This window comes from Rhinolophus sinicus, chromosome 14 (assembly GCF_057876585.1).
Source record: "Rhinolophus sinicus isolate RSI-liver-muscle chromosome 14, RSI-T2T, whole genome shotgun sequence".
In the NCBI taxonomy this organism is placed as follows: Eukaryota; Metazoa; Chordata; class Mammalia; order Chiroptera; family Rhinolophidae; genus Rhinolophus; species Rhinolophus sinicus.
In genome coordinates, this window is record NC_142514.1 from 109,390,920 (window position 1) to 109,417,344 (window position 26,425).

Genomic DNA, 26,425 nt, shown 5'->3' on the forward strand with positions numbered 1-26,425 from the left:
GTCAGTCTGAAGGAGGAAGGGGATGGGAGTTTGTTTAGTTAGGAAGTGGTTTTCTTTATACATTGGCGTGTGACCATTAGCCTGGGCAGAGAACTTCAAAAGTCCCTCTCTTTAGCCTTCCCCTTGCTTGACCCTCCCCAATCTCCCCCACTAACCCTGTGAGATTTAGTAATGTAGGTTAAGTAATAATCACGTAAAGGTAAACCTCCATTAAAGTCAGAGGTCATTCTTAGACATCAGACGTGGTGCATCCATATCAACAGGTGGGCTATATACAAGCAAGGAGAGTCTTATCTGTGTGAGTTGGTAGGAACATTGAACCAACTCAAACCAGCATTGTGGATTAAGTGAATATAGAAACCGTCCTCCTATCCCTAGGAGTTTATGATCCATGGAATCTAGAGGAGAGAGGCATTTCCTTAACCAAAGATATCTAAATTTCAGAAGAGAGAATAAATATCTCTAGAAGAAAGGTTTCCTTAACTACACAACATACTCCATTTTTTAATAGACAACATAATCCATGAGGTACTCACATACTAATCCAGTCTGATGACAAAATATCCATTAAACAATAGACGCTGATGGACGCCAAGGCCTGTAGTCATTTCCATTGGGAAACACCTACTCCTACTAGACACCTCTTTCTCCTTCCATGGCCACTTGGCTCACGTTGGTAGAATACTGAAGAGCTTTGAGCTTGACAAGGCATTCACCATGGGGCTTCTGAAGGGACTTTTCATTTTCCCTTAATTTTAGAAAATTTCAAGAAAAATGTAATCATGTCAATGATACTTTAGAAAGTATGGACACACTCAAAAACACAACTTTATCTAAGACAATAACAATTAATTTATTGCTTCCCATATTTTTATATACATATGCACCCTCAATTCTTCTATTCTCTAAGGCTCTGGAGATCGCATTTGGAAGGTGCTAGTCTAGCTGTAGGATTGCTGTATAACCTGATAGACCTCAGGGGACACAATCCCCTGTGTGGTCTGAGTCAAATCCCTTCCAAGTGGAGAGACCCCAGAGTTACAAGTCTCTTGCTTGGGACCAGCCATGGAGTGGATCATTTGGGAGAAGTTTGGAGGCTACAAAGCCTAGTGCTGTCCAAGCCACCAGACTTTTAGTCAATAAGTTGATAATACAGCATGTGACAGAACAAGTAAATGAACATATGAATCAATGCATAAATTAATGGATCAATGAATGAACAAGGAAAGGAAACAAAAAGAGAGTCAAATCAATTGCTTTTTACCAGTTTATTAAAATTTTGGTATGAAAAGATTTTTGAGGGGAAAATATATAATTATATATAAAATAAATATATATAAAATAAAAATAATTATATGTAAAAAGTGTTATAATAATATCTGTAGTAGATTTTAACTTCTAATGCTCTGGATTATCCTGAGATAAATGAGAATTTGATATATTTAATTTCTGATAATTTCAGGGAACTACTAAATGATACTCCCTTTCTCTATGAAGGGATTTTATTCACTGGAAAATAGCATCCAGATGTTATTTTGTTTGATAGTAATTTGTTCAACAAATATTTATTAAATACCCTTGTGCCGAGCACTGTGCTGTGAGCTGGGACTACAGACATAGCCCCCAGACTCACAGAATTGAGAGTCTCATAGAAGACGCATTGAACAAGCAATTAAAATTATCATGATTGTTATGAAAAACTATAAGCTGCCATGAGGACATAAAGCAGGGGGATCTCATTTATTCTCATTGAATAGTTTTCCCAAGGAGCAGTTGTTTCACGTGAGACCTAACGAGTAAGTAAGAATTTTTCAGGTGAAAGGAGTGGAGAAAATGGGAAGCCATGTTCCCTGCAAAAGGAGAACATGTGCAATTTCCCAAAGTTGAGCATTAGAGAACCTAAAAGAAATTTGGCTGGAGAAAGGAGAAGGCTAGGAGGACAGTCTATAGCGATGGGTGGGTACCCATAAGCCATATTAAAGGTTTTATTTATTGTTAGTATTATTACTAAATTTTCTTACATCATTTACAAGTAAATCATTTTTTAAGGGATTTTTTTTTTTCTTTTAATGTTATTCCTAACACCTTTAGATATGTCTGGCCATCCTCAGATACACCTATTTCTCTTGTCCCTGGGCCAGTCTTTGTCACCTCTCTGTGTGGCATCACATACGCCGTGTCCAACTGTGCTGTCTCCTCCCCCTTTGCAAGTGTCTTGAGAGATGGATCCTGGGAAACCTTACCTTACACTCAGTTTGTCATCTCTTTTGGCAGGTTTCAATCCATATGACTATTTTTTACCCTAGGCTATTCAAATTCATTGAGCAAGTAAAATTTCATGAGACACTATATGAATGTTTCAGTCATATACAAACATCTAGAATTTATAGCATTCCATTAAAATAAAAGCAAAGAAATGAGAAGAAAAACTGCACTAACTTAAACAGACCTCTCGGGTTGGCTTGCACTATTCATTCCTATTAAATGCAAAACGCGTGTTTCTCCAGATGGCCAGGGCTCTTTCCTTCCTGGGTAACTAAAACAGATTAGATGACTGACTTCCATGACAGCTTTCATTATATGAGGTGTTTAGTTGGCTTCTTGTTATTCTTTCTGATGCTGTTAGTGTCAAATAATAGACCCTGGAATTTACTAAAGAACATCATGAGTACAAACAGCCTGGGCTTTGAAGCCTTGGGTTCAAGTTCTGGTTTGTGATCTTTCTATGCTGTACTGTCCCCACCTACTATCAGGGGTGTCCAAACTGCGGCCCGTGGGCCAACTGCGGCCCGCAATACATCTCTTATTGGCCCACAGCAAATTACAAAAATACATTTAGTTTACTAAATAAACCAGGTGAGACAATACGTACTTCACCTCGAGTGAGTGGCCCAGCTGTTTGTGTATCTTACCGCATATGGCCCTTGGTGAAAAACGTTGAAAAAAGTTTGGACACCCCTTTACTAGATGATCACAATGGTTCCTCACAGCCCTAGAATAATACCTATTCTATAACACTATTCACTGGCTCATGAGGATTTATCACTCTCTATATTGAAGGTTCTGTGCTGGGTGTTGAGAATTCTAATTTGCTTTGTTAAAAAATAATGATGACCAGTTTAACATCTACACTTTAAGTTGCCTAACAGTTGTCAGCACAAAATGTTCATCCCTGTCAGGACTGATTAAAAGTTCTACCTCTAAGGAATGTGTATTTCAGTGTTATGGAATAAGAGGGAGTAGAAACTTTGCTTTTCTTTCTGACTTGAATCAAATTGCTTGGCCTGTATTTCATTAAGGTGTGGAAGATGGATGCCAGTCACTTAATTTACCTCAGATGGTGCAGTCCAATTTGTACCAGCAGGTGAACTCCTCTTGGAAGATACAAGATTTTTTAGAAAACAATTTACCAACTGGAAGAAAAAACAGGAGAAATTATGAAGGAAGATGAGAAATTTCTCTCTTGTTTTCATAGTATCACATATGGTGAATGTTCAGCCAAACTCCTAACATGTTTACCACAGAAATTTTTTGGTTTTGCTCCAAAATGTTACTTTATTGTCATGACAATTCCATAAAGCAAGGTCCCTCCTCTGTCATAAACAAACCAACTTTGTTTAAAGGAACATACATGATCAGCCTCTTTTTCAAGTTGAATTCCTTGTAAAGTATTAAATTCTCTGAAATTAGCATTTAACCTTGGGTCAAAGAATGCAGTAATGCATTAAAATTTATTTACCAAAAAGATTGTCATTGTTAGCTAGATATTTGGACATTTTAGTGATATTGGAAACATGAAGGCCTAGGTGCATTCTCTAATGTTTGGAGGGTGGATGGGATGAAAGGAGGCTTAATTATTGAAATACGTACAGTCAATTATTATCAACTATTTTGAATTACTGGCAAAAATAAACGAGATGCTTTCTGTGGTCCTTGCAACATCTTGCAAGTTGACCCTAATCGACACAGGAAACCTGATATAGTACAGGGTATTCCTGAATTCCTTTACTTAGCAAATGCTTTTGTGAAACCTCTAATGTAGCAGGAACAATGACTGCTACTCAGTGTTTGGGAGGCAAACATAACTAAGAGCTCAATTAGTTTCACAGTGAGCCTAGCAGATAAGGAATTTTCTTAAAACAAAGTGGGATAAGTGATATGACGATAATGTGTATGGGCACTCAGCCTGGAGGTCAGGGGGAGATAAAAGTTTTTCTCTCAAAGTTCCTGAAGTAGAAATAGTAATAGTTGTCATAGCTAACTAGAAGCTCTGTTTAAGGGCACAACCTGGAAATTGCAGGAATGGTTTACTGTCATATTCCATGGGCCTGAACTTGCTCTGATCATCGTACCTAACTACAAAGGAGGCTGGGAAATGTAGTTTCTAATTGAGCAGCCATTGCCCCCTAAAACCCTGGAGTTTCTATTACTGAGAGGAACAAAGGGAGACTGACTGCTGGACAACAGTGTGTAGTTTCTGCACCTGTCGTTTTTAACCCCAGCTTTCTTGAGATATAATTGACATATAACATTATATTAGCTTCAGGTGTACAACATAAAGACTTGATGTATGTATATATTGCAAAATGGTCACCACAATAAGGTTAGTTAACATCTAACACCTCACATAGTTATGTTTTTTTCTTGTGATTAGAACTTTCAAGATTTACTCTCTTAGCAACTTTCAAATATACAATGCAGTACAATCACCATGCAGTACATTACATCCCCAGAACTTATTTATCTCATAACTGAAAGTTTGCACCTTTTGACCCATTTCCTCTACCCCCAAACCCTTTCCTCCCCTACCCCCCCCAACCCTCACCTCCCCTGCCCGCCAACCTATGCCTCCAGCAACAATCAGTCTGTTCTCTCTTTCCATGAGTTCAGTTTTTTTAGGTTCCACATATAAGTAAGCTCATACAGTATTTGTCTTTCTCTGTCTGACTTATTTCACTTAGTATAATGCCCCCAAGGTCTATTCATGTTGTCACAAATAACAGGATTTCATTCTTTTTTATGGCTGATTAATATTCTATTGTATAGATAACACAACTTCTTTATCCATTCAGCCACTGATGGACATTTAGGTCGTTTACATGTTGTGACTATTTTAAATAATGCAGCTATGAACATGGGGATGAAGATATCTCTTTGAGACAGTGATTTCATTTCCTTCAGATATATACCACAAGTCAACAACTAGATCATGTGGTAGTTCTATTTTTAATTTTTTGAGGAACTTCCAAACTGTTTTCATAGTGACTGTACCAATAATTTACTTTCCTACTAACAGTGCACAGGGTTCCTTCTGCATCACATCCTCTCCATCACTTGTTATCTCCATCTTTCTGATGACTGCCATTCTAACAGATGTGAGATAATGTCTCATTGTGGTTTTGACTTGCATTTCCCTGATGATTAGTGATACTGAGCACCTTTTCATTACTCGCTGGCCGTTTGTACATCTTCTTTGGAAAAATGTCTATTTAGTTCTTCTGCTCATTTTTTAATTGGATTTTTTGTTTGTTTTTTGCTGTTATGTTGTTGGAGTTCTTTATATATGTTGCATTTTAACTCCTTAGACTTTAGGTCTTACATCCAAGTTTCTAATACATTTTGAGTTGGTTTTTGTGTATGGTGTAAGATACGGGTATCACGGAACTATTAATAGCCATTTGCATATTTAGATACTGGCCTCTTTGAGATAGAAAGAGTTAGTCCTGAAGAAGAGTGAGGGCTATATTGTTATGATTAAAGCTGAAAAAAACCTCTGTGTCTTGAAAAGGTGTTACAGAATTGTTCTTTTTGAGAATTTACTATTAAATATATTCTGGTTTATTTCACTCTTCAATTATGAATAAATATAATTAAAATTACTACTAAAAATAGAAAAAGGGAAACAGCCAAAAAAATCTTTGTATTTGAGAATGTCCGTATTCTTTTTAGGAGAGATGAGGTAAGACATCTTGCTGTCAGCAACTTGCATTCAAATCATTTGATTAAAAGATATAAAAATGTGTGTGTGTGTGCATTACAATGTGCACATATGTGTGTATATTTATATATTATAAATATAGAAATGTCACAAAGGACAAGATTTCCTTCTTTTTATGGCTGAATATTATTTCATTGTATATATAGCACAAGTTCTTTATCCATTCATATACGATGTCTGACAATTAAGTTCAGGCACTCATTCTAGAAAAAGTGCTACATACCTCACTGCTGAATATCACTATGGTCGCCTTTGAAACACTCCCCTTGGTAAGCTCTGCATCGTCGCCAGTGCCTAGTCTACCCTTCAAAGCAATTTTAGAACTCTTTGTCTGGAATGGCCATCAGAGCTGTCATCGTATTACCCCTGATGTCCTGAATGTCAACAAAATGTCTTCCTTTCAATATTTCCTTTATCTTCGGGTACTGAAAGAAGTCATTGGAAGCCAGATCAGGTGAGTGGGGAGGGTATTCCAATACAGTTATTTGCTTACTGGCTAAAAACTCCCTTACAGACAATGCCTTATGAGCTGGTCCCTTGTCATGATGCAAGAGCTATGAATTGTTGGAAAAAAGTTCAGGTCGTCTAACTTTTTCATGCAGCCTTTTCAGCACTTCCAAATAGTTAACTTGGTTAACTGTATGGTTAACCAAATAACTTGGTTAACTGTTTGTCCAGTTGGTACAAATTCATAATGAATAATCCCTCTAATATGTTGCAACAAGTTCACAAACTTAATTGTCAGACCTCGTGTATAGATGGTGCCAAAAAAATGTATACACATTTTAAGAAAGGAAAAAATCTGTATTAAAATTGTAATACCCAGTATATACTAATAACAAAAGATGAATACAAGTCATGTTTGACTTCTGCAATTACAAGAGGTGCTCAAAATGGTTACCATCAGTGTAAATTTAATATAGTTTTTTCCTTTCTTAAAATGTGTATACATTTTTGTGGCTCCCTCTGTATATGAATGGAGATAGATATAGATATAGATATAGATATAGATATAGATATAGATATAGATATAGATGTAGATGTAGATGTAGATGTAGAGGTAGATATAGATGTAGCTATCCCATCAATCATTTCGTCAGCATTTACAGATTATATCTGTACCTATATCTATATCTATATTGAGAGAGTACACTAATTTGCAAAAATGTTAACAACTCATTGACTCTTGGGGGTGCTCACTGTACTCTTCTTTCAACTTTTCTGTGTGTTTGAAAATGTCAAAGTTTTTGTAAAATGTTCCAGAATAATTGCAAAGCACCTGGGGGAACTATGTAGAGAATAGGGCTTAGAGAAAGAGCAAACTCAGTCTAGTCTGGGGAGGGTAAATTCAGTGAAAGCTTACCAGCAGAAGTAATGCTTGAGCTGAAACACTGTGTTAACTTATTTAATCCTCATGGAAACCCTTGCAAGGGTATCACAAATATTACTCCATTTTATAGATCAGGAAACTGAGGCAGACAAATTTCTCAAGGTCACATAAGGGCAGCTATATTGCACAGCTATATTGGCCATTTGCAAAGTTGTGCCATGCTATAGTATGGGCCACCCATCCAGTAAGAAGTGGATCTAGGAGTCATACTCAGAATGTTGGGCTCTAGAACTCATATCCTTAACCTCTGGAGGGAAGTTTATATGGTTAGGACACAGGGTTTGAAGTACTAATGGAGAGGAATAAAATGAAAAGTCATTGGTGGCTGGATCACAAAGGACCTTCATGCCAAACTAAGTTGTTTGGCTTTTTGCTGAAGACTATGGAAAATCAAGTAGAGATGGAATAGATTTCGTTGTTAGAGAAATTACTCCTGTGCACAAGATGGGTTGCAGGGGAGAAAGAATAGAAGCCAGTAGACCAACTGGGAGAAAGCTGTAGAAATTCAGGCAGGAAACAATGACAGCCAAAACCACAGTAACGGGAGTGTGGGTGAAGAAGATAGAAGGAGGGATATTAATAAGGAAGAATTGATAGGAGTAAGGGATCCACTGGCTATGGAGGATGAAGAAAAAGCATCACTGATGCTTTCCATATTTTTGATGGGGCTAATTAGGTCAAATGATTGAGAAGGACATGATGAAGGTAGAATAGTTTGGATGGAAAAGTGGTGAATGAATTTTGAACATTTTTATTACACATATGATTTTTCCACTAGCCTAGGAGTAGAGGCTGTGTCTTACTCTACGCAGTAGCCACTGTGCCTAACACTGCCATTAGAATTAGATGAGCCCTACCGTTAGAAGGTATCATCATCTTGCTTATATCACCAATTTTCAGAATCTGGATCTTGAAAATGAGAAATGACACAATAATGGGATTAATGAATCAGCTGATTTCATGGACGTCTTTAGTCACAGGTTTTGAATAGAACTACATACCGCTGACATGGTAGAAAGTTCGTGAACTTAATTGTTCGACCTATGTTAAAAACCATTCAGTGGAAGCATGTGAAAGTTATCCATATGGTAAGGAAAATGTTTCCTCTGAATACTCAGCAAAATTGGGATTAGAAAGGGACCACTGAACTTTAGTATACACTCTTTAAAGGTTTCTTTCCAGACAGAAAACAAGTCAAACTCTGGAATGAGCTCTGTGACGGGCCCTGGTTTATTGAACCAGGGAGATGAATACTGGAGATAGAAAGCAAAGCAACTGCTGAGCCCCACCCCCCCAACCTTGACCATCGTCAAAGGAGACAAATGGAGCAGAAGGCATTAATTAGGTGGTTAAGTTTCTTACATTCTTTGGAGATCTTTCCTCTGTAGAAAAATAAGGATTAGAAGCTTAAAGGAAACAAAACTCATAGACAAACACAATAGTTTAGTGATTACCAGAGGGTAATGAGGAAGGGGGGTGGTAGATGAGGGTAAAGGGGATCAAATATATGGTGATGGAAGGAGAACTGACTCTGAGTGGTGAACACACAATGTGATATAAGATGATGTAATACAGAATTGTATACCTGAAATCTATGTAACTTTACCAACAATTGTCACCCCAATAAACTTTAATTAAAAAAAAAAAAAGAAACTTAAAGGCAAGATATGCTGTTTTAAAAAACATTCTTTGTTATTTTGCATATACACTGATTTGTCTGCTATTTAATTAAAGCAATTTGACATTCTAAGGTGTTTCCTTTATATTGGCATACATACACTTCAGTTTCTGATAGGCTGGAAAGTAGGGTATAATCAAAGATCTGGCACAATTCTGGGTGGACTGGGTATATACTTTTAATTGAATTCTCATTTTATTTTTAACTTCTGGAACAGATGGAGCCTGGTTACTAAAATAATCCTGCTCTTCAATCAGTATTTGAAATGAGTGCTTGTGATCCCATCAATCATTTGGTCAGCATTTACAGATCACCTACTCTACGCCACGTGTTCGAGCTGGGACTGAGAGCTATTTTTGTTAAACTATAACTGCTGTGGGATTAGCATTTTAGAGGTTTCCATGAATATCAGTGATGATCACTGCTAAATTATAAATAGGTACAAGCATAAGATGTGATAACCAGGTGGAGAAGTAGGCAAAACTACTCAAGGAGAACAGTGATGTGAATAACCAATTGGCTGGGGCTGAATAAGATTACTGAGGCTACTTGAGCTCAGTAAAGAAGAGCATCTCCATCTATGACTGATGTTATGGGGGAGGTGGTAGGAGGGAGCTGCCAGAAAACTGCCTTGTGTTGGCTACCTCTGCTGAAAGCAAAGGCAAGAGAGGGAGTGACAGTTGCTGGTAGATAATAGGGCTCTGCAGAATAGGTGGAAAGAACTCAGATGATGGACCCAAAATTATCTTATTTGAGCAACAGTTTCTACATCTGAGATATAACAAAGAGATTGCAAATAACCAGGATTCTTAGAGCAGGCACCAGGCATTCAGCGAGAATTTATTGGCACTTGTCTGGCTGTCAAGAAAGTGGCTGCAAAACCAAAGGAATATTTATGGGACTGAAACAGTATAGAACCTCCGTCCTCTGCGGGGAAACATGGTGGCTGGAGCTTTCTCTGGGTACCTCAGAGACCAAGCGATGCTTTGAAAACTGGAAGGATGTATCAGCCTGGGCTGTTTAACATCTTCAAAACTCAGTCTTGTAAACTAGGCAACAACCCCCTACCTACATCATGTTCTTTATCAAGAGCACAGAAATCTTTTATACTGAGGCGCACCATCCTCCTCATCACATGTTTCCCGTTGGCCCATTGCATCATTACTCCTGGCCACAGCCAGTTGTAAGGATCCTGAACAGCCAGCTCAGCTGCCCTGGACTCTAGCATGGGGCTTTTCATAAGAGTGCATGCCCTGAGAGCCCTGGTTGAGTCCAGGAAGTCTGGCTGTGCCCAGAGAGGGTGTCAGTGCCCTGAGAGGCCCTGGCTGTGCCTGGGGAGACTGGTGGTACCCTAAGAAGCCCAGGAAGTCTGGCTGTGCCCAGAAGGACTGGTGGTACCCTGAGAAACCCTGGCTGTGTCCAGAGAGCCTGGTTGTGTCCAGGATATTGCATTCACCTCCAGGCTCCTCGCACAGGGCCCCTCATGGAAGTCACTTGTCGTGTAGATTTTGAGGTGAGACCCTGTAGGGGTGGAGTGTGGGGACAGAGCCAGGAGTGCAGTTTCCAGGCTCTCGGCCTCACGTGGTAAGGTACTGGCTCAGGTAGTAAATGGCCATCAACTGTGATTGGATGGCCATCAGCTGTGGCTAGTTTGCCGTCAGCTGTAACCAGTGAGCCATTGGCCACTAATATAACTGCCGAGGCTACACTAGCAGAAAAATGGGGGGCTAGCAAGAAGATGGTGGCTGAGCTAGCAAGGTTGTATTGTGGATTGCGGATAGTGTGGCTCCTGCTTCCTGTGTCTCCAACCCAGCTGCCAGCGAGAATATAGTGGTATGACTCCCCTATCTATGGCTCCATGGGTGTTCCTTTTTGGCCTCACCGTGTCCTGTGTTCTTATGTGGTGAACGGGAGCAGAGACCCCGCCTGATGCCATGCATGACAGTGCGTGTGGGGACAGAGCCCCAGGAGCAGTTTCCAGGCTCTCGGCCTCACGTGGAGGGGTGCTGGCTTGGGTAGTGGATGGCCATCAGTTGTGGCTGGTTGGCCATCAGCTGTAACCATTGAGCCATTGGCCACTAATATAACTGACGCGGATATGGAGGAGAGTAGAGGAGAGTCGGTAGGTTGGCAGCACAGCAGACAGCAGGTCGCACATCGTGTGAACCCAGCCTCCAGTGAGACTATAGTGGTATGACTCCCCTACCTATGGCTCCATGGGTGTTCCTTTTTGGCCTCACCATGTCCTGCGTTCTTATGTGGGGAGCGGGAGCAGACACCCCGCAGGCCGTCCAACAGGACAGATGGCGCAGCGAGCAGGGTGTGGTGTCGGCCGAAACTCTCCGGAATGTACTGGAGCAGTTTATACATATAAAAGCTCAGTTTTGTAACCAGGGTATGGTGCCGGCCAAAACCTACCGAAGGATGTTGGAGCGGTTTGTGCGTGTGAGAGCCCAGCTTCGGGAGGCCCATGAGGAGCGACAACGGGAACAGGAGGCGCGCTCTGCCTGGGAGACTCAAGCCTCCAGCTGACACACCACCCTCTTGGCCATGGACGGCGTTGCCTTCATTTTGGTGATCTGCTGCGGCCTTGGGCTCCGAGGGTTGCGGACATCTTCCGCGGAGGACTCCACCCACTCAGACACCTGGCACAGGAGCAAGATTCCGACCAGGTAGGAATGGAGTCTGTCTCTGGGCAGGAGGACGTGTGGCCACCGCACAGTGTGTGGTGCCCGGAGGCCGCTGTTCTCAGGAGTTGGATCCACAAGGAGCGGTGGGAGGACATGGACGGCTCTCCGGCCAGCGGGGAGAGGGCCCTGCAGGCTCTGGCTGAGCGGTTGCCGGAGGAGGAGAGGGCTACACCTGGCCGCGTGGTCCGGATGTTCCTCACGGCCTTGAGTCTCAACACGGAAAATGTGCTTATTGTAATGGCCCAGGTGCCAGACCAGGTGTCCCGATTGGAGGCGCTGGAAGCTCGGGTCCGCCTGTTGGAAGAGGGGCCCCACAGTGGAGACTCTGAGCTAGAGGCGGAGGAAGCGAATGGAGACAACGTGGTTCCCAAGCCCCAAGCCCGGCCAATCTTGAAGCAAAGGGTAAAACATGAGCAAACTTTGGGCCCCAGGGGCGTTGCTGCTGGCAAGCCAGCTGTGACCGAGTGCACAGCCTACACCCCGTACACTCCCACTGAGTTGTAGGAGCTAGGGAGGCAGTACAGACAGCGCCCTGGAGAGCCAGTCTCAGCTTGGCTATTACGTTTATGGGATGAGGGAGCAGACAACATTCTCTGCTCCCCAGGCAAGATGGAAAAGCTAGCCTTCGTGACAGTGCATCCATCCCTGTGACAAAGGTTGCAGAACTGCCATAGGTTGGCCCACGACCAGGGCAACCATTCGCTAATGGAGTGGCTGACTGCTGCGGTACGCACAGTATGGGGACAGGCTGGCGAGCTGCCAGACACTGTGAGTCAATGGCAGTCATATACGGAACTTATGCAAATCATCTGTGAAATGGGTATGAAACATACTATTTTTAACTTTAACATGTAGGGGCCGGATGACGAGCTTTCTACAGACAGCATGAGAGATCTGGTTTTGGATACTGCACCCGCGAGTGCTTTTGGATCCGTGGTTGCTATTCTTACACCTTATGTAGGGCAACGGATCCATGAAGTTACAACTGCCATGGCCACCCTAGGGGATGTTGAAAGGTGGAGGCGAAGGAAGTTAAGACAGGAGGTCTGCGCAGTTGAGACCTGGAAGCCCAAACCAAAGGTAAAGGGGCGAGGTCACGGGCCTCAGAGAGTAACACGTGCACAGATGTGGCGTGATCTCGTGGCAGCAGGGGTCGATCGGAAGAAAATAGACCGACAACCCAATGCACTCCTGCTGGAACTTTGGAAACAGTTGCGTCCGGAACAACAATTCCGGAGAAGCATAAAGGAGAAGTCTGGGAAAGTGTGACCGTGTCCCTCCAGGACTTCATGCAGCTGCTTGAGGCTGACTCCTTTCAGCTTGATTAGGGATGGGGCCAAGGTACCCGGTCAGAGGGGATGAGCAGGGACCAGAGGCCCCACGTGGAACTGTCCATACATTGTCCCCTTCTAATGTGCAGAGGGTTTTGGCCCTAGTTGACACTGGCGCAGACTGCAGTCTTGTTTATGGGAACCCAGAGCTGTTCTCCAGACCAGTAATCTGCATTGATGGCTACGGGGGGAAAGACTGTGACCGTGAAAGCCGTTTCCTTACCACTGGATATAGGAAGGCTTCCCTCTCGTGCCTACAAGGTTTATGTCTCCCCCGTTCTGGAGTATATTCTAGGGTGGATGTGCTACATGGCCTCAGCTTACAGACGTTGGTAGGAGAGTTCTGTCTCTGGATCCTGGTGGTAAAAGCGGTGACACGTGAGCATGCTCACCACCCTCCTCAAGTGTTGCCACAGCCCTGGCGCATGGTTACAGTGCGACAGTACCACCTTCCAGGAGGGCAGGAGGAGATTTGTTGTACAATTTTGGAATTGGAGAAGGCACATATTGTGAGGCCAACGCACAATCCCTTTAACTCCCCAGTATGTCCTGTCAAGCCAGATGGGACCTGGCGAATGACTGTGGACTATAGGGAGTTAAATAAGGTGACATCACCCTTGCACGCTGCAGTGCCTTCAATACATGATTTAATGGATCGTCTAACTGTCCGCCTGGGGACATATCACTATGTAGTGGACTTGGCCAATGCTTTTTTCTCCATTGACATTGCACCCGAGTGTCAAGAGCAGTTTGCTTTTACTTGGGATGGGCGGCAGTGGACTTTTCAAGTCCTTCCGCAAGGATACTTGCATAGCCCCACTATCTGCCACGGGCTCATGGCCCAGGATTTGGCACAGTGGAATCGCCCATCATCTGTGGCCTTGTTTCATTATGATATTCTATCAACATCAGATTCTCTTTCAGATTTAGAGCAAGCAGCTGCCTCTCTTCTCCGCCACCTGAAGTCACGCAGCTGGGCGTTGAATAAGAAAAGGTCCAAGGCCCTGGCTTGTCCGTCAAGTTTTTGGGTGTTATGTGGTCGGGTAAGACAAAGGTTATACCTGAGGCAATTATTGATAAGATACAAGCCTTTCCCCGGCCGACTAAGGTCTCCAACTGCAGATGTATTTGGGTCTGCTAGGATATTGGCAGGCGTTTGTACCCCATTTAGCATAAATGGCAAGGCCCTTGTACAATATAATAAAAAAGGGGGCCTCATGGGATTGGACTGAGGCTATAGAGCAAGACTTCGTTGCCACGAAATGGGCAGTGCAGCAGGCACAGGCTCTGCAAGTAGTGGACCCCAGCCGCCCGTTTGAACTTGATGTTCACATAACCCAAGAGGGGTACGGATGGGGCCTCTGGCAACAGCAGGAGCATCTCCAGTTGCCAGTGGGATTTTGGTCCCAATTATGGAACCAATAAGGAACGGAGGTCTGCTACACTCTAATAGAGAAACAGCTGGCCACTGTGTATGCAGCCCTAGTGGCCACAGAAGCCATCACAGGAACGGCATGGGTGTTGGTTCGAACAACCTATCCTGTCCGTACATGGACCCAGGGACCCAAAATGGGCGTGGCACAGACCACCACCCTCACCAAGTGGGGTGCCTACTTGGAGCAATGTAGCACCCCTAGTTCAAGCCCTTTGAGCACAGAGCTACAACAGGTCCTGGGGCCTGTGGAGCTTGTAGCCCAGGCTGAGCCAAGTGCTCTGCCTAGAGGGGAGGACTTGGAGCCCTCGCCCTACAAAGAAGGGCAGTCCCTAGTACCTGAGGATGCCTGGTTTACCGATGGTTCTAGCCGAGGGGCTGCAGCTGTTTGGACGGCTATTGGTATGCAGCCCAAAACAGACACCATTTGGTTTGATACTGGGATGGGCCAGAGTAGCCAGTGGGCTGAATTACGGGCTGTGTGGATGGTAATCAGCCACGAGCCTGGAACCCTAGTTATTTGTACTGACAGCTGGGTGGTGTTCCGGGGCCTAACATTGTGGCTTCCTACATGGAAACACCAAAAGTGGTTGGTAGGACACCGTCCACTGTAGGGTCAAGCCATGTGGCAGGACCTCTGGGACCAAGGGCAGAGAAAGGAGGTGACCCTAATGCATGTCACAGGTCACTCCCCCTTAGTGTCCCCAGGTAATCATGAAGCAGATGCCCTAGCAGGGGTCCGAAGGTTAGAATGGGCTCCTGCCACTGATGTGGTCCATTGGCTGCATAGGAAATTGCAGCACGCCGGAAGCTGAACCATGTGGCAGGTGAGCAGACGCTGGGGTCTGCCTTTGAAATGGCAGGAGATAGCAGATGCCTGCTATGACTGTGCTGTCTGTGCCCAGGGGAGCCCCCAAAGGCAGAGGCTCCCCTGGGAGCCACAGCAGATTACGCGAGGCAGGGTGCCCCTCACTCGCTGGCAAGTGGATTACATTGGACGCCTGCCTAAGGCCCGCAATGCGATATATGCATTACAGCAGTGGACACTGCTCTGAGGTTGATTTTTGCTTGACCATGTCCGGCTGGAGATCAGAGGCATACAGTGGTCACTCTCACATGGCGGTGCACCCTCTATGGGCGCCCCCAAGTCATTGAAAGTGACAGGGGTACCCATTTTACGGGGCAAGAAGTGCAGCGCTGGGCTGCCGGATGGATGTGCAATGGTTGGTTCATCCTCCGTATAACCCACAAGCAGCTGGCATGATTGAACGCTACAATGGCCTTTTGCAGCAAGGTCTCCAGGTGTCAAAACACCCTCCCACGATGTGTGACTGGGCCTCGCGTCTATGGGACGTCCTTAGAGTCTTGAATGAGAGACCACAGAAGGGAGGGCCGGCACCAGTAGGAGCTCTGCTACATCGAATGGCCACACCCATTCAATTACAAGTTACCACCAGTGAGACTCTGTTAAAGCCAGGATACGGCAGAAATGGAAACATTTTGCTGCCAGCACCCACATGCTTGAAAGCAGGGGAACGGCAGCAATGGACTTGGCCCTGGCAGGTCAAAAGCCCCCACTGTCGGTGGTTGGGCCTGATAGCCCCATGGGGGGGCAGGTTTGACTCATGATTTGCAAGTGACGCCAGGGGTGGTGGCTGAGTGGCCACTGCAAGTGACTGTAGTATATGGAGGTCCCGATACCGGGATGATTTTGCGGGGAAACTATGTGCTCTCACTATGGCCTATTATGGGGTCCCCTGTTCTGTTACATGTTGAAACTGTGCAAGGGACCCCAAGCACTGCCATAAAGTTCCGGTACCACAAACCGGGAAAGGTGCCAGTGGCAGCGACCCTCCTTTCTCAGGAAAAAAAGCTAGCGTGTATGGAAGGGATTTGCCATTGTTGGTTCCTAAGACTACCGTTTCTTTTCATCCATAGGTGTCAGTAGGCTAATATGGCACAGGGACCCTCGCGGAAGATGCTTGTCACGTAGATTATGAGGTGAGACCCTGTAGGGGTGGAGTGTGGGGACAGAGCCCCAGAGAGCAGTTTTCAGGCTCTCGGCCTTAGGTGGAGGGCTGCTGGCTCGGGTAGTGTATGGCCGTCAGCTGTGGCTGGTTGGCCGTCAGCTGTAACCATTGAGCCATTGGCCACTAATATAACTGATGCGACTACGGAGGAGAGTCAATCGGTTGGCAGCAAAGCGGACAGCAGGTCGCACATCGTGTGAACCCAGACTCCAGTGGGACCATAGTGGTATGACTCCCCTACCTATGGCTCCATGGGTGTTCCTTTTTGGCCTAGCCATATCCTGTGTTCTTATGTGGGGAGCGGGAGCAGAGACCCCGCAGGCCGCCCTGCAAGACAGTGTATGTCATGCGGGGTGGCCTGCAGGGTCTCTGCTCCCGCTCCGCACACAAGAACGCAGGATATGGTGAGGCCAAAAAGGAACACCCACGGAGCCATAGGTAGGGGAGTCATACCACTATATTCTCTCTGGCGGCACTATACTCTCACTGGAGGCTGGATCCACACTGTCCGCAAACCGCCATCCACACTTGCCAGCCCAGCCGCCATCTTCTTGCTAGCCCCCATTCTTTTTCCTCTCTCTCTTTTCTAGCACAGCCACAGCAGTTATATTAGTGGCCAATGGCTCACTGGTTACAGCTGACGGCCAACTAGCCACAGCTGATGGCCATGCAATCACAGTTGATGGCCATTTACTACCTGAGCCAGCACCTGTCTATGCGAGGCTGAGAGCCTGGAAACTACTTTCTGGGGCTCTGCCCCCACAGTGCATTTAGCCCATTTTTGAACAAACACACTTTCAGCACTCTATGTGCCAGGCACTGTGTGTTCTAAGCCCTGTATAATATTAATCCATTCAATTGATCTTCTTAAGAACTCTGTGAGGTAGGTAATTTTATTATCCCCATTTTACAAAGGAGGAAACTGAGGCACAGTGAGGTTAAATAGCTTGCCTAAGATCACACAGCTAGTACAATAATTTCTACAGGGTACTCTGTCTCAGAAATCTTCCTCAAGGCAGTACAACTCACCCAGGCTTTCAGCGGATACAGCAATTTTCAGGCAGGTGTTTCCAATCAGGGGTCTACGTTAAATCAATATTGTCTCCAAAATCCACATATTCCTACACTGGAAGTCTCCTCCCATCTTTCTCTTTAATAATGCCCAATTTTCCCTTTTCTTCCTCCCTGACTTCCCCTTAAAATGAGATTTTTGTTGGTGGCTATAGATTGGGGCAGGAGGATCCTTGGAGTAGAAAATTGTGACGAAGACTTCCCCAGCAAGAGCAAGTGGTTTGTCCAGTGTTTCAGGAGAGAAAAGAAATGGGTGCCCTTTTGCCTTAGCTAACATTTTAGAACTGGCTCTCAAGGGATTCTGATGGATGAGCAGAAGAAACTCGACAGTGTTTCTTTTTTCCCTTGGACGTATTCAGTTAAACTCAGTTTGGAAAGGAGCAATCCACAGGACAAAATAATTGTCAGCAATACGTGTTTCCTGGTCTGAGTTATTTGTCTGGTATAAGCCATGGAACTTGGGGGTATAGAGGCATGGAGTTGGGGAATGTGTGCTTTAACGGAATGGTCATCCATGTTAAGACACCTTTGAGGTCTCTCCACCACCACAAAGGGAAGAAGACACCTCTCATTCTCCCTACAGTATTCTGGGCTTCTGTCATGCGGGAGACCCTGCTCGCTGCGCCATTTGTCGTGCGGGGAGGCCTGCGGGGTCTCTGCTCCCGCTCCCCATACAAGAACGCAGGATATGGTGAGGCCAAAAAGGAACACCCACGGAGCCATAGGTAGGGGAGTCATACCACTATATTCTCTCTGGCGGCACTATACTCTCAATGGAGGCTGGATTCACACTGTCCGCAAACCGCCATCCACACTTGCCAGCCCAGCCGCCATCTTCTTGCTAGCCCCCATTCTTTTTCCTCTCTTCTCCCTTCTCCTCTTTCTGCTAGCGTAGCCACAGCAGTTATATTAGTGGCCAATGGCTCACTGGTTACAGCTGACGGCCAACTAGCCACAGCTGATGGCCATCCAATCACAGTTGATGGCCATTTACTACCTGAGCCAGCACCTGTCTATGTGAGGCTGAGAGCCTGGAAACTACTTTCTGGGGCTCTGCCCCCACAGCTTCTGCGAGTATCTCTGGAGAGAATATGGACACACTGGCACCAGCCATACACACCCACACGCTGACACAGTCAATAATTTTGAGAGCACAGTCTAGGGAACAGAAAAGTGAAATCACCTGGAATACACTTTCCCCCTTCCCAGCCTGCTGTGAAGACAGCATTCTGAAGATAGTCAGTCACAGAGAGGTCTGTCTGCTTCCTTTTGTAAACCATCCACCCCCAAGGGTCCATTACAAAGTCCCACCTGGCAATGGTGGGGCCAACTTTAGCTACAGAAACACTGAGGGGATACAGGAATTTTGAAACCAAAGTACTTTTTCTCTTGGGTCAGATCATATTCTTAGTCACACACTCTTCTCATTGAATCTACATACAAGTAAGGCTTTTGGTATGAGATTTATCGTACCCTATCCAGAACAAGCCCCTACAGGGCAGAGGAAGGGGAGGAGGACGTGTTCTTCTAAGGGAATGTGTTTGCTGGGTTTGTCTCTTTTTCTTCCTAACCTGTGAGCTTACAGGATGTGGGAGCTATGCTTGTTTCACCCACTGCTGAATTCCCAGTTCCTGGTGAATAGTAAGCACTTGATCAATGTCTACCCAAAGACAATGGCGTGATCTTCATGTGAACAACCAGGGGAGCCCAGCAGTGTCCCAGTACATTCTCTTGTTCCCAAATGCCTTTTCAGAGAAGCAGCTCAGAACTCCTGGGCCACCCCCTTGAGAGTGGTGCCTTCCAATCTGTGTAGGTGGGATTTCCATGGGGGACTAAAGATAACAACAAAGCAAGGAAGGCATCGTTGCAACAAATCATCAACCCAGGGCAAAGACATACCCAGAAGCTGAAGCCACCAAGTTCATTTCCTATGGTAAAATAAGATCCAGGCTTGAGAGGCCTGGCCTGATTCACAAGCAGGAGACATAAAGTAATTTGATCAAAGGCACAGAATTCAAAGCTGTGATGTGAAGCCTGAGCAGAGTATAAAGGTGTGCAAGGCAAACTGAAGGTGTCCACAGTTAATTTTATTATGTCAAACGTTGAAAACATAATTCATCTTTCTCCCTCTCAAAACTTGCCCCTCCTCTTCAGGAACTCTTCACTTCTGTGGCACCTCATTTATTCAATTACTTGCAGGAAAAGACAGGGACCATTCTTGACTCCTCACTAAATTCCATTGATTTTACCTATTAAATGTTTCTGGAATCTGTCCCTTTTCCTATACTTGCTAAATGTTTCTGGATTCTGTCTCTTCATCTGTTCTTATCTCTGTATTTATGCCCTAGTTAAAAACAATTTTCTCTCATCTGGGTTAGAGCATCGACCTCTTAATTGATCTCCAGTCCTCCAGGCCTGCCCCCTCCCAGTTAGTCCCCCCTCTCTAGACGGAATGATCTTTCTGAAGCCTACATCCTCTTCAGTCCCTTAAATAGAACTCAATCACACAGAGATTCAAATTCAATTAGCGTGACCTACAATGACTCGTGCGTTGCTAACCGGTCCAGCTCCCCCTCACATCCTCATACTTTAGGCTCTAATGATGCTGAATGATTTGTAGTTACCACGTGTGCGTGGCTGTTCCTGCTTCTCTCTTGCTCTTGCTCGCTGCCAATCTTTGCACCTTCTTCTTTTAGATATTTTTATAAATTTATTTTTTATTTACTAAATTATTATTAATGTATGTATGAATTTTTAAAAATCACAGAGAAAACTTTTATTTCTGGTAAGATGTTACACTTGTATCCCAAAACCCTATATGATGCTAAACAACTAGAAATACTGAGTGAAAACTAACAACTGGGGGGAAGGGGACATAAAGGGAAAATTTTTATTTGACTGCATATAATTTAGAAACATTTAAATAGTAAAGAATACCCTAAACAAAATAAAAAAGTGAAAAAGAGATTACAAAACAATGGGTACAAAACCAGAAACAAACCATTGCAAAATGTCACCTCCCTAGAGTGACCTGTAAAATTAGCACTAAACCTTATAAAACTTTGCTGAATTTAACTTGGGATACTGTTATTGTTGTTTAGGTAGGTTTGTGTGTATGTGTATTATTTTAAAAACCAATTAAAATCTATTGAGGTAAATATTAAATTACTTTTACAGATTTCTAACAACACCTTCTAACATACAGAAATAGTTTTGATTGTTTTAAAAGTCTCTACCTAGTCATGTCAAACTTCAATAATGGTTTAATTAATAGACCTTTTTTTTTCAATCAAAATACAATACTTCTACTATATAATCCTGCAGAGCCCAATGAGGTGGGATTATATAAATATTCTACGAATATATTATGAATACTATCAATATTTCTATCAATATATTCTATATTCTAAATACACTATCGTAGGAGTTAAAATTCTATCAAATTTCAATAAGAGCAAATGTAGTATTAATTAAATAACAGCAGTCAAGCTAAAAAGAGACAAATCAAAATCACTCATAAGGAGAGAAAAAGCAGGAAGACGTCCTGCTGAATTTACCTGTGTGTGAGCCTGGATCCCTGAGCCCTCACAGCTTAACCCTCCTTTCTGAGGACCAGATGGTCCAGGGGATGTCCTGACTTCTTGGCCTCTGCACAGGAATGCTCATTGAACAGCAGGGGCATAAAGTCCTCTTGGGAAAAGCTGGCCAAGGGTAAGGCAGCGGTCCATTGAGAAGGCCCAGGAGGAAATAGTTGGCCATGTACTTCATCCAGATGCCCACACAAGGGACTCCACTCTAATCAGACCCCCTACTGAGATAGTCCCTATACATAGGGCTCTCCTGGAGCCATGACATGACTGTTGGCTTCAGAAACATAAGATTTAGGTGGTTATGCTTTCCCCCATCTGTTTCAGTTGTAAACTTTCGTGATGACCTTCCTGTCAGCACTCATATCTTTCCAACTAAAATGTTTTCTGGACCCTGTCCATGCCTCAGAGACTGTTCTAACCACCACCCCCACAAGGGTGGCTTGGCTCTGGGCCCACAACACAGAACCTTTTCATCTGCAAGTTAAGCTCCCACTTTCCCACTGGGCTTGTGGTAAGACTTGTGCAAACGTTACAAGGTTAAACAGTTCAGTTTGTTCAATGGGCCTGGACTGCAGAGTGTTCTCCAAACTTTTCCAAACCCCAGAGATTTATCTAAATTATCTAACTTGTGAGAACAAGATTGCTCATGAGAGAAAAGTGCTTTCTCTTTCAGAATTAGCTTTAGAATCAAGGATTCACTTTCTAAGGGCAAGTTTGTACTTTGACGTTTGGCTACTGACTCAACCAAAGAAGGAAGAGAAATATAAAAATGCTTCAATGTTGGGAGCTCAGTAAACATTGAATAGTTGGGCCTAATTCAGTGGTTAGATGATTCTGATAGAAGTCACATAACCCAGTAGATGCAGAAAGGAGGTGTTTTGTTTTCTGTTTTGTTTAACTTGGGCATGAGCTTTCATTGCATTAGTACTGCTTTTTCAAGGCTTGTTGCACATTGTGGACAGCTGGGCTGGGGGCTGGCGTCTTTGGTTTTGGGAGAGCTGTTTGGAAACCTCTGTATGGTATCATATGTTTGGAAATTGCCTCCCTGTCACCTTTCCTTTACTACAATACTGGAAATATGAACTCCGAAGTCTAGATCAATGATAGGAACTCTGGAGACATCTGCAGTTGCTCAGCCCTCTCCTGGTGTCACGTGGAGTGTAAATTTGGCAGAAGTTCTCTAGCACATTGAGTTCAGAATCTAATGTGGCCGATCATGACTTGTCAGCCTCTGCTCTTCCTCTTTCGCTAGGATCTTCAGGCATTTAAAATACCCGTGAGCCAAATAAGGAGGTATGTAACTGAAAACACCTTATTGAAAGATGAATGGGTGCTGCAGCCTCTCGCTACCCCAGAACTTTTCAACAGCTTTTCTGTCATCCTCCCTCCATCTCCTCATTCACTTCTTCATCCACTCAGTGAACATTTAGGGAGAGCATATTAGGTACAAGATTCCGCTCTGGGTTCTATGGGAGACGCCTCTCTCTGGGCCTTCCTATTATTCCTAGAATCTTCTTTACCACGACTTTCTGCCTCTTTGGTTCATCTCAAAGTTTCTGTTGAGAGTTGTGCCTGGAGGATGGTATCCCTGGAGGATGGTAGAACTGTGTGAAATGTTCCAAGCTATTCTCAGTAGAAACATTCCATTAACTCTCTCAGTCTTTATCACAAGAACATTACGAACTGTTCTCATTATATGCAGTCCAGCCAGAATGAATGGTGGCAGCAGCGTGGACTGCCTGCCTATTTCCTTCATTTGGCATTAGACCTTGGGGGATGAACAATTTCACTCTGTCCTCACAGTTGTCTTTGCCATGGCAGCAGGGGAGTGGTGTTTCTGCTTTCCCACAAAATAAAACCTGCCTCGGGGTCCTGTTCATTCATTTGATCCCAGGGAGGAAAATAGTTTCGACAAGTGCTATGGAATGCAAAAATGTGAAAGCCAGTGTTCTTAATGTTACCTGAATTAGGTCTTGTAATGTTATCTCCGAGTATGTCATCCAGATGCCCATGACCTCTGTTTCTCATTTAAACCAAAGTGAAAATACTAACTTGCTTTAGGAATGCTCTAAGCTTTATGCCTAATACAGGATCTGGTATTTTATGGGTACTCAAAGAATATATTTATTGAATGAATAAGTTGATCAGGACACGAAATATGGTACTTAAGAAGAGGAACATATGTTAGTGACGAGAGCATGAGTTCGATTTTAATTTTTGACATAGCGAGTTAGAAATGTCTGAGGGGTAGCTATCACAGGTGCCCAGTTGGTAGTTGGAAATGTGAGTCTATAGGTCAAGAGAGAGAATCCCTTCTTCCAGGGATCCCTTTCTCCAGGACACCTACCTATGTTTCGTGGTTCACCCTCCCAACCTCAGTATGATATGTTTGTATACATCTCTCACAGTCATTATCTGTGATGATTTTCATTAACCTCATCTTTAGAGCTCTTTGAGGCCAAATTGTGGGTCAATTTTATCCCCAGGACCTAGAATGGTCCATGATACAAGACAGACACTCCATAATGTTTGTTGACCACATTACCGATGAATAGTTATTATTTTAAAAATAAATTATTCTTCAAATTCTGACACTGTCCTTAACCACTCTCTCCCCTACATCCAAATTGTGACAAGATCTGTCCATTCTGCTTCTTTCTCCAGGACCTCATGAAGCTCACCTGGATAGCCCCTGACAGATCCATGTGTTTCCAGTCTTGCCCCCACTCTCAAATCCTTCCTCAACGACTCTCCAAAAGTGACCTTGCTAAATGGAGATCTACCTCAGGTAACTTTTTTGCTTAGAAGCCTGGAATGGCTTCTCACTTCTTTCAAAATGAAACCCAAACCCTTCCCTGAGATATGCAAAGCCCTTTAGAATTTTGCTTCTTCTCACTGACCCTCCTGCACCTTTCCCTTTTCCAGACTCCAGAGACAGAGAAGCTTGGGTTTCTAGCTCAACTACTTAGTCACAAAAATTCAAGGGTAAGTTTGTTCAACTGGACCTCAGTTGCGTAAACTACAAAATGGATAAGTGACTATTGCCTATTTCTGAGATTGTTATGAGGATCAAATAAAAACAAAACAAAACATGTAAGGGGCTTAGTAGAGTAACTGGTAGATAGTGAGGTTAAATAAATATTAGCTGTTACTTTTATTATTATGGACACCCCTTTTCAAATATTTCTTGCTCACTCTCTCTCCTTTGTGTCCTATCATATATACTGTTTCTCCTGTCTTCTCTTCTTTGGCTAATTAATTTCTCAAGATTTAAGACTCAGCTCTAATTTCATCTAAACAAGGAAGCTTTTCTTCGGCCTGGGTAAAAGTTTTATGGATTACTCAAGAACTGTTTGTCTACCTCTATTTATCACAGTATTTTATAAACCATGTTTTATAAACCATTTTCAAATGAATGAGAATGAATTATTGGACTCATCTACCTGCTTCACTATACTATGAGATCCTCAAAGGCAAAAAGACATTTAACATGGTGTCAAGCACATCACAAGTATTCAATTAATGCTTTAGAAGGGAGGGAGGGAGGGAAGGAGAGAGGAGTCTTTAAGAAAGGGAGGGAGTGAGGGAGAAAATGGGGTCTTGTCAGGAAGACCTCCTTTTAACAAATTAAATAATGTTCAATTTAAGAGGTATTGAGATGAAGAGCAAACAGATGGGTTTAAGGTCTGAAGCTCAAGAGAAAGACCTGAAGCAAAGATACAGACTTGGGAGATGCAGCAGATGGGTGGTGGTTGAAGGTATAGGTATGGATGCAACTGCTTTGGGAGGATGTTCAGAAAGAGAAATCAAGGAAGGATTGAATCCTGGGAGACACCAATATTTAAGGGGCAGGCCAAAGCGTGCCCAGAAAAGGAGAATGTGCTTCCTTCCTTAGACCTAAGTGTGTTTCAAAATCCTTCTCTTGTGACCTGAATAACTGAGATTTCAGGATGCAGAACATTCCATCTCTCCTTCAAGGGGCAACAAACAAGGTTAAGTAAATGTTATCGAGCCATATGCCAAACAGCTGTGTCCTTCTTCAGCCCCATTTCTCACCATTATTCACAGGACACTTTGGCCATGTCTTCCTGCCCCTCCCAGTTCCACACTCTGTTTTCCACCTCCTCCTCAACCCGCACCTTTCGATCTTGAAGCCTGTGCTTATACTAATCTTGCCATCTGAACTGTCCTCACTCCTCTTTATTTTTCCAAAGTGCATTCTGAGATCCTCCCCCTCCACGGAGCCTTCCGCAGTCACCCCAGTTCACACTAACATCCATGTTAGTGTGATGTCCTCTCCCATCTAATTGATTGGGGTTTCCCACATTTACATTGTGTTCCTGGTTGGCTTGGTTTTCACCAAACTGACCCACCAGCTAGACTGGGGTCCTCCGGAAAAGGAGCTATGTCCTAACACATGGTCTCATGTCTTAACTGCCCAAACTCATAACCTTGGCAGTATGTGCACACTATTCTCTCCCCTCCCTGGAGTGTTTCTTCCCTGCACCCTTTGCAGAGACTTCTAGGCTGGCCCAAGGGTAGCTTTGGCCTCGGTGGTCTGGCATCATCTGGGACATCTGAGAGTATAGCTTCTGAACACTGAAAGTTCTCCTTTGGCCTCAAAGAGTTAAAACAGCTCCAATTTCCAGAGAGCTAGAGCTTCCAAAACCAAAGTTAGCAAAGATAATTCAGCCCTAAATCAGAAAATTCAGTTAAAAGTCAGTCAAGTGAAGGCAAAGAAAGAATGTTGGCAAACGGAATGCTTTCCCTTTTAAATGGGTGGAGTTGGTGACTTCGGAACACAAACCGGACTGTTAATCCTGCTAACTTTGGGATCTGGCACACAGAGTTTGGGTATTAGGGACAAATGTGCCCACGAGCTGGGGAAGAGCAGGCTTGGGGAGCTGCAGGTAGGGCCATTCCATCTGGTCACAGAGAAGACTGGTGGGTGGTAAATAGCCCTCTGGGCTGCAACACTCCCCTGGGCCCCATTCGCACATTCACACTGTGTGCTGACTGAGAACAGGCCGATCCCTAACAGCCCGACACAGGCCCAGGCCTCATGCTTGGCCTGACCGTGAACACATTCACAGAATTCTGGGTGTTTCCAGAGCGTGATAGAAACCCCATGTGTTCATTTCTTACGAAAATCCCTTTCAGAATGACCTACGTAAAACAGGCCCAGTCAATGCCGATCTTCCTTTGTGTAGAGTCT

The 26,425-nt window shown here is 44.0% G+C and overlaps 1 long non-coding RNA gene across 1 annotated transcript in view; it reads right to left on the reverse strand.

Annotated features, from left to right (window-relative positions):
- The window catches only part of LOC148755796 (uncharacterized), an 81,978-nt gene that overhangs the window by 47,085 nt on the left and 8,468 nt on the right, over positions 1-26,425 (reverse strand). Inside the window, exons 2-3 of the long non-coding RNA XR_016018481.1 lie at positions 3,333-3,413; positions 537-748 (exon numbers count right to left, since the gene is read on the reverse strand). This is a non-coding gene — a long non-coding RNA (uncharacterized LOC148755796). The remainder of the gene's footprint in view (positions 1-536; positions 749-3,332; positions 3,414-26,425) is intronic.